The following is an 8493-nucleotide window of genomic DNA, read 5'->3' on the forward strand; positions in this document are numbered from 1 at the left end:
AGACCCCAAATATGGGTACGTAATATGAATTATAGATGTTTTGCCCTACCTTTTCCTATACTGACCACTGTCCCATTCTGTATGCTTCTGCTCTTAAACCTCCATTCTGTTTAAATGCTGCAACCAAACTAATATAACCTGTTTGCTATTCAGATCATATGACTTTTCCTTGCACGACTTTTTCCCACTGGCTTCCTTTTTTCACTTCACCTTCATTTTAGGTTTCTTGTGGTTACTTTCAAATGTCTCCACAATTGCACTTCCCTACCCTTTCTTTATGTGCTGGTCCTTTGTTCTACTGGTACCAGTCTTCTAGTTAACCCTAAAATTGCCAGTTCTCTCTCCTCTGTTCTTGCTTGCTGCTTCCAATCACCAGACTGCTTTTCTTCTAGGCACCTAGCTTTCCTTCTCTATTACTACAATCAAGTGCATAAAGCACACATACATGCAAAGAGTCTTATGGCCTAAAGACACTTTCAGTATGTATGTGTGCAATGGATCCCTTTGGGCCAGTCCACTTTTCTAAGCCACAGCAAGCTTATACCTCTCCACTCTAAACTGCTTCCCAGATATCTCCCCTTTGGGGGGGAGAGTTTCAGATGCAGGGGTATCTGAAAGAACCCAAATGATTTGATGCAGATAAACAGTGAACAGTGAAAGGAGTAAGTAACCCAAATGTAAAGCAACCCATCAACCAGTGCTTTTGCTTAGAACCCCCCCCCCGAGCTTACCTATGCATATATTGCAGAACTCCAAAGTCTTGCAGAGCCTATAGATATTTAGAATTTTAAAAACAGGGTTGGATCTAGTACAAGGACCTTGCAAGGTCTGCACAAAGATCCCCAATTTTCCTGACTTTCCCCTCCCTTCAGAAGACATTTCCAGTCCTGGGAAAGTTTATTCCTTGGATTTTGGGACATGCAGAGAGGTTAAACTGACTGGCCTGTAGTAATGGCCATGTGGCTCAGGAGGGTGTAGTGGGAAGAAGGTGAAATAGTTCCATTCTATAAGTAGAGCTGTAGTGATACAAAAGGCAGGAGGGAGTGATTTCATCCCTTTCAGCCTCCCCAGTGCAGCCTTCTAACTAGATTTGCCAACTCCAGGTTGGGAAATACCTGGATATTTTGGGGGTGAAGCCTGAGGAAGACGGGGTTTGGGAAGGGGAGGAACTTCAATGCTACTCCACCTTCCAAAGTGGCCATTTTCTCCAGGTGAACTGATCTCTGTTGCCTGGAAATCAATTGTAATCCCAGGAGATCTCTAGCTACCACCTGGAGGTTGTCAACCCAATTTCTGACCCACATGCCTGTTACTTCACATGCATCCCATGACCCTGGGAATAAACTTTTCTAGGGTTGGAAATGGCTGCTGAGGGAAAGAAGCCAGAAAGACCCACAGCCAATGTTCCCTCTAAGCTGTGGAGTCTTGTGAGCAAAAATTCTACTTTGTGAGCTACTGGCGTTAAAGTTGAGAGCAGGCAATTTGGCTACTGAATAAAGTAGTTTGCTCTGGAGCCATCCTAAGGCAAAAACGTGTGAGCCGGAGGCTAAAAAACTGTGAGCTAGCTCACACTAACTCAGCTTAGAGGGAACACTGCCCACAGCTATCATATTTTTCGGTTGATTGCAGGATTCAACTCAGGGAATCGGCACTATCTCAAAATGGTTGCCATGGGGCGCTAGAGCCAATTACAAAATGACAGAATCAACCCAAACATCGTCCTATGAAGGAGGCATTTGTTTATGACCTTGCCCCAACCTGGTGGAACTCCCTGGAGTTCCAGGGAGAGCCAGTTTGGTGTAGTGGTTAAGTGCGCAGACTCTAATCTGGGAGAACCAGGTTTGATTCCCCACTCCTCCACTTGCACCTGGCTGGATGACCTTGGGCAAGCCATAGCTCTGGCACAGCTGTTCTTGAAAAAGAGCAGTTCCTGTCAGAGTTCTCTCAGCCCCACCTACCTCACAGGGTGTCTGTTGTGGGGCGGGGAAGGGAAAGGAGTTTGTAAGCCGCTCTGAGACACCTTTGGGTAGTGAAGGGCGGGGTATAAATCCAATCTCTTCTCTTCTTCTTCTTATTCCCTGCCAAATTCCATCGGGGCCCTGTGGGATCTGATAAAATTCTGCAGGTCCTGCAAGATAGAGATGTTCTGCCAGGCTTTTGGTTGAGGACAGCGACGGTTCCATCTTGGCTGACACCCTTCCCATTCTCTGTTGTTTACATCTATTTTGTCCTCTTCCCCCTGTCCATGAAGTAGCTGGCAGTGGAAGTTGGAATGGGGATTGGTTATTCACCATCTGATTGACTTTAATGTTGTACTAATGTTTTAACTGATTTTATCTTGTTTTCTCTGTGGTTGTACATCGCCCAGAGCCATGATGATGATGAAGAAGAAGACAACACAGAGAACCAGGTCAATTTCCCAGGAAAAACAATCGATCTCCCAACTTAAACAATTTTTCTTTTTTAATGGAAACCAATACATCCCTTCAGCAATAAAAATTTACAAAACTAAAGTGCTTCCTCAAGTACTCTTTGGTAGCCCGGTATTGATAAGGGCAATTAATAATGAGTTTGAGCACATTCAAGCAATTTTTTTTTACCAACTCTTAGGTGTCCCTAGATGTATGCCACACTTGGCACTATGTCTAGAATTGGGCCAACATCTTATTCAATCAAAAGGCTGGCTATTAACCTTTAAATACTGGCTCAAAATTCATTTTAGAGCCTCTCCAAATTCTCTAATGATATACACAGTCCCACCTGGTTTCTAAAAATAGAAGAAAAAAAAATCAAATAGGCTTTTTGACCGATTATTTTCTCTAAATGGACGAATCCTCGATTGTTCAATCTATCAGACAAAGACTATTCGATTTAGAATTGCATAACTTTCACCCTGTACACCTGCATATTTATTCACAAGCTCATCTTAACCTCTCAATTCAACATGGCCAAATGGCCCATTATTTACACAATCTCAGCCTTCCCTCCCATCGTAGTGCCTTTACACTGGCTTGACTGAACGTTTTCCCCTCAAACATGTTGTGGGGTCAATTTAACAACATACCCCCTCAAGAAAGACTCTGCAAATGTTCCAGTATGGCCCCAGATTCAATTTCCCATATTATTCTGGACTGCAAACTGTGCACATCCTCACGTATGAAATTTTTATCCCTTTGGTGTAACTATATGAGCTTATGTTTGTATTTCTGTATAGTGGTGATGCTGCTTATGTGTGTCTATGCATTGTGTATTCAGGGACTGCTGTTTGGTTGTGTTGCTTTGTTCTGCATCTCATGCTTGCCTAGAAATAGGCTGGCCTGGGGCTGCCTTGCACATACGGACCATGTGCTTCCCTGGAGAAGGTATCCCGTCCTGCATTGGGATAAATAATAATAATAATAATGGGTGTTCCTTGCAAATATAAAGATGATGACTCCTGGGCTCTTTTGAAGCATCTCCCGCACCAAGAAATCAGAGAAAATTCTAGACTGCCTCTTGTTCTGTGGAAGAAGGAAGTGGCTACCAGGTGGGTCCCCATAGATTTGATTTTTATTATGTTGAAGGGGCTGTCATTTGTTATCCCTTTGTTACAGAAAATTTAATCAAAAAGTACTCTTGGTCTATTGGGTGGCATAGGCTCATGTAGCTGGCCTAAAATTGGGGACTAAACAGAAGGACCAATATCAGCCCTGTGTCCCAGGTATTAGAGTCAAGTCTACAGTTCAGACTGTAATGTGTTTTCCTGAAGCTCATTGAACTGCCTACTACCCAACCACTCTGGTCACCTTCAGAGATCCTGCTTTGGGTGTGCCTGCTATCTGAGGCTACACAGGGTGGCAGCCAGAGAAAGGGCCTCCTTGGTTGTGGTGCTGAAACTTTCTAATTTCTCCCCAGGCAGATCCTTCTGTCCCCCTTCTATCGTGGTCTTCTACCAGTGGATGAAGACTTTTTTGTTTTGGTTGGCATTTCCTCATTAATTAGCCCCTTTCCCTGTTAGTGTGTTTTTATGTGTTTTTACACTTAAAAATTGCTTTAAATATTATAGCTACATTTGTATTTTAAGTACTTTTTAATGTTTGAACTGTTTTAATGTTCACAGCCTTGAGTCCTCTAAATCTAGTAAAAAGTCAGCCTAGAAATATTTTAAATAATATAAAATAAATAAATAAATAAATAAAGCTGATATTGAATCCATGTCCAGGAAACAATGGCAAGTCTTTTCCGAAAAGTGTTTCACGTTAACACTATTCACTAATCCTGACACAGCCCTGCATGGGAGGCCAGTATGATTTCCAGGAATGGAGGCTTAGGTTGAGCTCATGGCTCAAATCCAAAGGCAGCACCCAGCTCATGCTATTAACCATTAGCATAATTGAGGGGGATGGGTTACATTTCAAGTACAGGCCACAGTAGCTACCCAGTTAAATTCATAAATAAAAAGAAGGTTAAACACTCCAGAGGTCGATAACATTTGAGTGTCCCACAGGAAAACATTGTTTTGATAAACTGTATAACTCTGACATGGTAAAAACAAAACAAAACAGGTGTCAGCTGGAGCTGGAGCTTTTCAACTGTGGATGATTGTAGGCCACTTGTGGTTAGTAACCACAGGGGGTTGGGAGGGCTAGGGCTAGAGGAAGATCAACAGCACCACAGGGGTCTTTAAAAGTACCGCTTGGAGAGGGCGAAGGATGTGGATACGTTTTTGTGTGTGTTGGGATGAGACAGACCCAGATGCTTTGTGCGAATTGAACAGACAAACAAGTGGAAGTGGCTGAAAGGTAGGCTGACCAAATTTTATTGCAATATTCCAGATACTTGATAGAGCTTTTAAAGAATGTATTCAATAGTTTTCCTCTTCTGTTGGCTTTGTCTCTCTTATCATCAAACTGCAGTAGTACTTTCCAACAAAATCATTTCTATTTCATTCACATAATAAATGTTCATGAGGCTCAACTATGGGTAGAATTCCTCACAAAAATTAATGGATTATTAGCAGCCTTCTATTGCCTATTTGATATATCATAATGAAATGCACTTCCTCCTGTAACAATGCAGATCTAATTGTTTTTCTTTAATCCAAATTTCTTTGAGTTTAAAAAGTCATCTTAGAAATTTTGCCTGGGAAATATTAATAATTAAAATATTCATGGTAATGAGCTGCCTGAATTTAAACCATTACTGCTCCCAGTTTGTAAATGATGCTTTTATACAGTTTAAAATAATTTTCTTCCTTTTGAGATTAAAAATAAAATCTACTTAAATAGGGATTATATACCGAGGTAATTTTAGCAATACATGAATTCCTGATGGGGTAAACACCAGGGGCACAATACATTGGGAAGTTCTCCTGAAGCACAGAACAAAGGTTAATACTGATGTAGTCTGTGAGGGACAATCCCTAATGGTGATCCCAGTTCAATAATCTCCTGAACAAGCAGATGAAATGTATATTGCTTGGGACTTGAGACTTGGAAAAAGGATTTGATGAAGGGATATTGTGATTAGGAGATTTGCTCCTGGCATTTTAGTTCTGAACTTTTCAGAAGCAGGTGAACCAATCAATCTTACATAGCACCTGACCTGCATAATGATAGCGAGTATTGGGGTTAGGCATGTGACATTATCATCATGGAAGCATTAACCATGGTGAGGAGATGTTGCAATTACATTGACTGAATGACATTCATGACTGTGTGGTTCACCACAATGACCTAGAATGGAAGCAGGACTCTACCAAGGATGTCTATTTTATTCTGTAGTTCGAAGACAGAGAAGTGCTGAAAAGGATGATAGTGATTTTCATATGCTTTATTTTGTGGTCCTTACAAGAACTGTTAGGGATAACTACACATTACTAGAAACTCTGGCTGGCATCTCTCTCTCTATCTCTCCCCCCCCTCCCCCCATCCATTAATATTTAAAAAAAGCAAGACATGATGACAGCATTATCCCCTCTCTGCAAATGAGATCGGGAAGAATGGGGAAATGCTGAAGGAGGGGACATAATTCCATACTTTTGTTTTACAAAATGCTGTTAGAGAGATGCAAGTTGGTGGCAGCCATGTATCACACCCCACCCAGTAGTGAGGCCACTATTATGCATATAATCGTGAGAGGGGGAGAGGACCTGACATTGACAGACTTGCTCAAGAATACATAGTGAACTGATGGCACAGGTGAAGTCTGAACCAGTCTGTTCCTGACTCATAGTTCATGTCTATAGTTAAGACTTAAAGGACAACTATTGTGAGATAAACCGAGGCAGACAGAATGCAGTAAAAGCCCCTTCTTTCAAATTGTAGTAGGACTGACCATGGAAGCAACTCAAACCTTAGGTCTTCAGCTCAGCAGATGAGAACAATGTGGTTAGAAGCAATAGAGTGTGGTGTTCTAGTACCCTTCATAGTTGGGTAGAAGAGGGAATTTTGGCAGCTGCAGGTTTCCTTACTCCATAAGCGCTTGGCATGACAAGCAACACCTCCCAAAGTTTCTGTTCCCACTCAGCTGTGAAAGGTGCAAGAGTGCTATTGTTCCCTATTGTGTTTTGTTAGTCTAATGTTTAAGTTCAGCTGGCAACCTTGCACTTCTGCATCTCCCCAACACTGCTGCTCCCATTCAATATTAAGTGCCAACAGTATGATTGTGCTCATTAACTTCCAGTCCCAAAGACAGGACTTCAATGGGACTCATTTCCCAAACATAGCACATGAAATGTGGGGATTATTTTCACACAGTGTGTTTAGGACTGGCAAATACAGTAGCTTCAGTATGATTATGTAGGTTAAGTAAAATCTTATACAAACGTTTCTTATAATGGCACACTATCATTTAAAGTATGTTAATCTGTCTAAACCACAGGACTAAGATGCAGAATAGGCATTATAGAATGCAGCTGTAATTGAGCGGTGTGAAGATCATGATGTGAGCATGAAGGGTTTTCTGGTATTCTTGGGTAGATTGTTTATCCCTGATATATGGCTCTGTTGATCATTTACTTTTCATATTCTTAAAAGGGCACAATGCTTGAGGTCAAGATACTTCAGTTTTCTCGCTCCCTATATGTCTTGCTAGTTGATTTATGTTCTTACACACCTTAGTCCATGTGTATATTATGTATTTCAGATGAAGCAGGCTGTTAGATACAAAAGTAAAGCTGCTTGTGCTAATTCGAGGATGGAATACACATATAAACAGTGCCGTTTTAACCTCTCTATATGGTAAACAAGCGTGCTCTCTAAAGCTGTTTTGAGTCTCTAGATTTAAAGTAGAACAGGTTGGGCTGGATCCAGACTAGTGTTTCCATGGATGCACAGACTTCTGCCATGGAATGTGATCTGAATACCTTTCTCTTCACATAACAAAGTTTGAGTCCAGTGGCACCTTTAAGACCAACAGAGTTTTATTCAAGGTACAAGCTTTCGTTTGCATGCACATTTCTTCAGATACAATGAAATGCAAATTACCAGTCCATACATATAAATAGAGGGTGAGCAGTAAATTAGCATACAGCATAATGAAGACATTTAACCGATTCAAGGACCAAACAGGAATAACAAGCTTAGTTTATATGGTTACCATTTGTTTGGGTTTAATTCCAGGGGAAAACATAGTGAAGGAAATAAATATGTCAGAATTGGAGATTGATGGACAGATGTATCCTTAATTGTGGAATGCTGAGAGTAATTAACTGAGACCCTGCCATTATACTCCATCCATCTTCTCTCAAGGATGGAGGCAACCTTACAGCAGCTTGTTCTCTGAAGTGGGGTGGTTTACTGGCTGTGTAGAGTTATCTCCCTGTCTCCAGAACAGAGAAATACTTTCCAATCTATCATGCCAAATTACATTACATTCTATGATTCATTACATTACAATCGACTATTCTATTATTCCAAATAAGAAATAAAATAAAGTGGGTGTATGGCCCTTCTGGGGGATTAGTGAGAATACAGATGTAAGGGTTGAATGAGGTTAGCATATGTAGTGAGATAAGAAACCACTATCCCTGTTAAATCCTGGGGATTCCATTGTTCTGAGTGTTTCCATCCTTATACTATTACCCAGAGGGTTTTTTTTGTGTGTGGTGTGGATACTTATTTCTACCACCAGGGGGCTCACTCCCCCCCCAACAGCTTTTCCTACATAGTCAGTAGACTTCCTGGGTTTGTAGAAAAATCCAAAAACTAAAAAAATCCCTTCAGGGACGATCAAATTCCCCCCAAAACTTTTTGAAATGGCCTGTGCAGGGATCTGTTTCAGGCATCAATAGTGAAAGATTAGAATGTTCGGGGGAGGGCTTCTAACTGTCTTTGTCAGTAAAAGGGTGGGGGAAGGGCCCTTTCCAGGCCTATGTTGGCCTTTCAGGGAGGGAGGAAGGGAGCCTTGGGGCCAGGCCTCACAAGAGTTGCCAGTGCCAGGCTGGGGGATTTCTAGAGATTTTGTGGTGGACTCTAAGGAGGGCTGGGTTTGGGAAGGGAGAGGCCTCAGCTG

Source organism: Gekko japonicus, unplaced genomic scaffold (assembly GCF_001447785.1).
Source record: "Gekko japonicus isolate JY-2015 unplaced genomic scaffold, Gekko_japonicus_V1.1 scaffold2949, whole genome shotgun sequence".
Taxonomy (NCBI): domain Eukaryota; kingdom Metazoa; phylum Chordata; class Lepidosauria; order Squamata; family Gekkonidae; genus Gekko; species Gekko japonicus.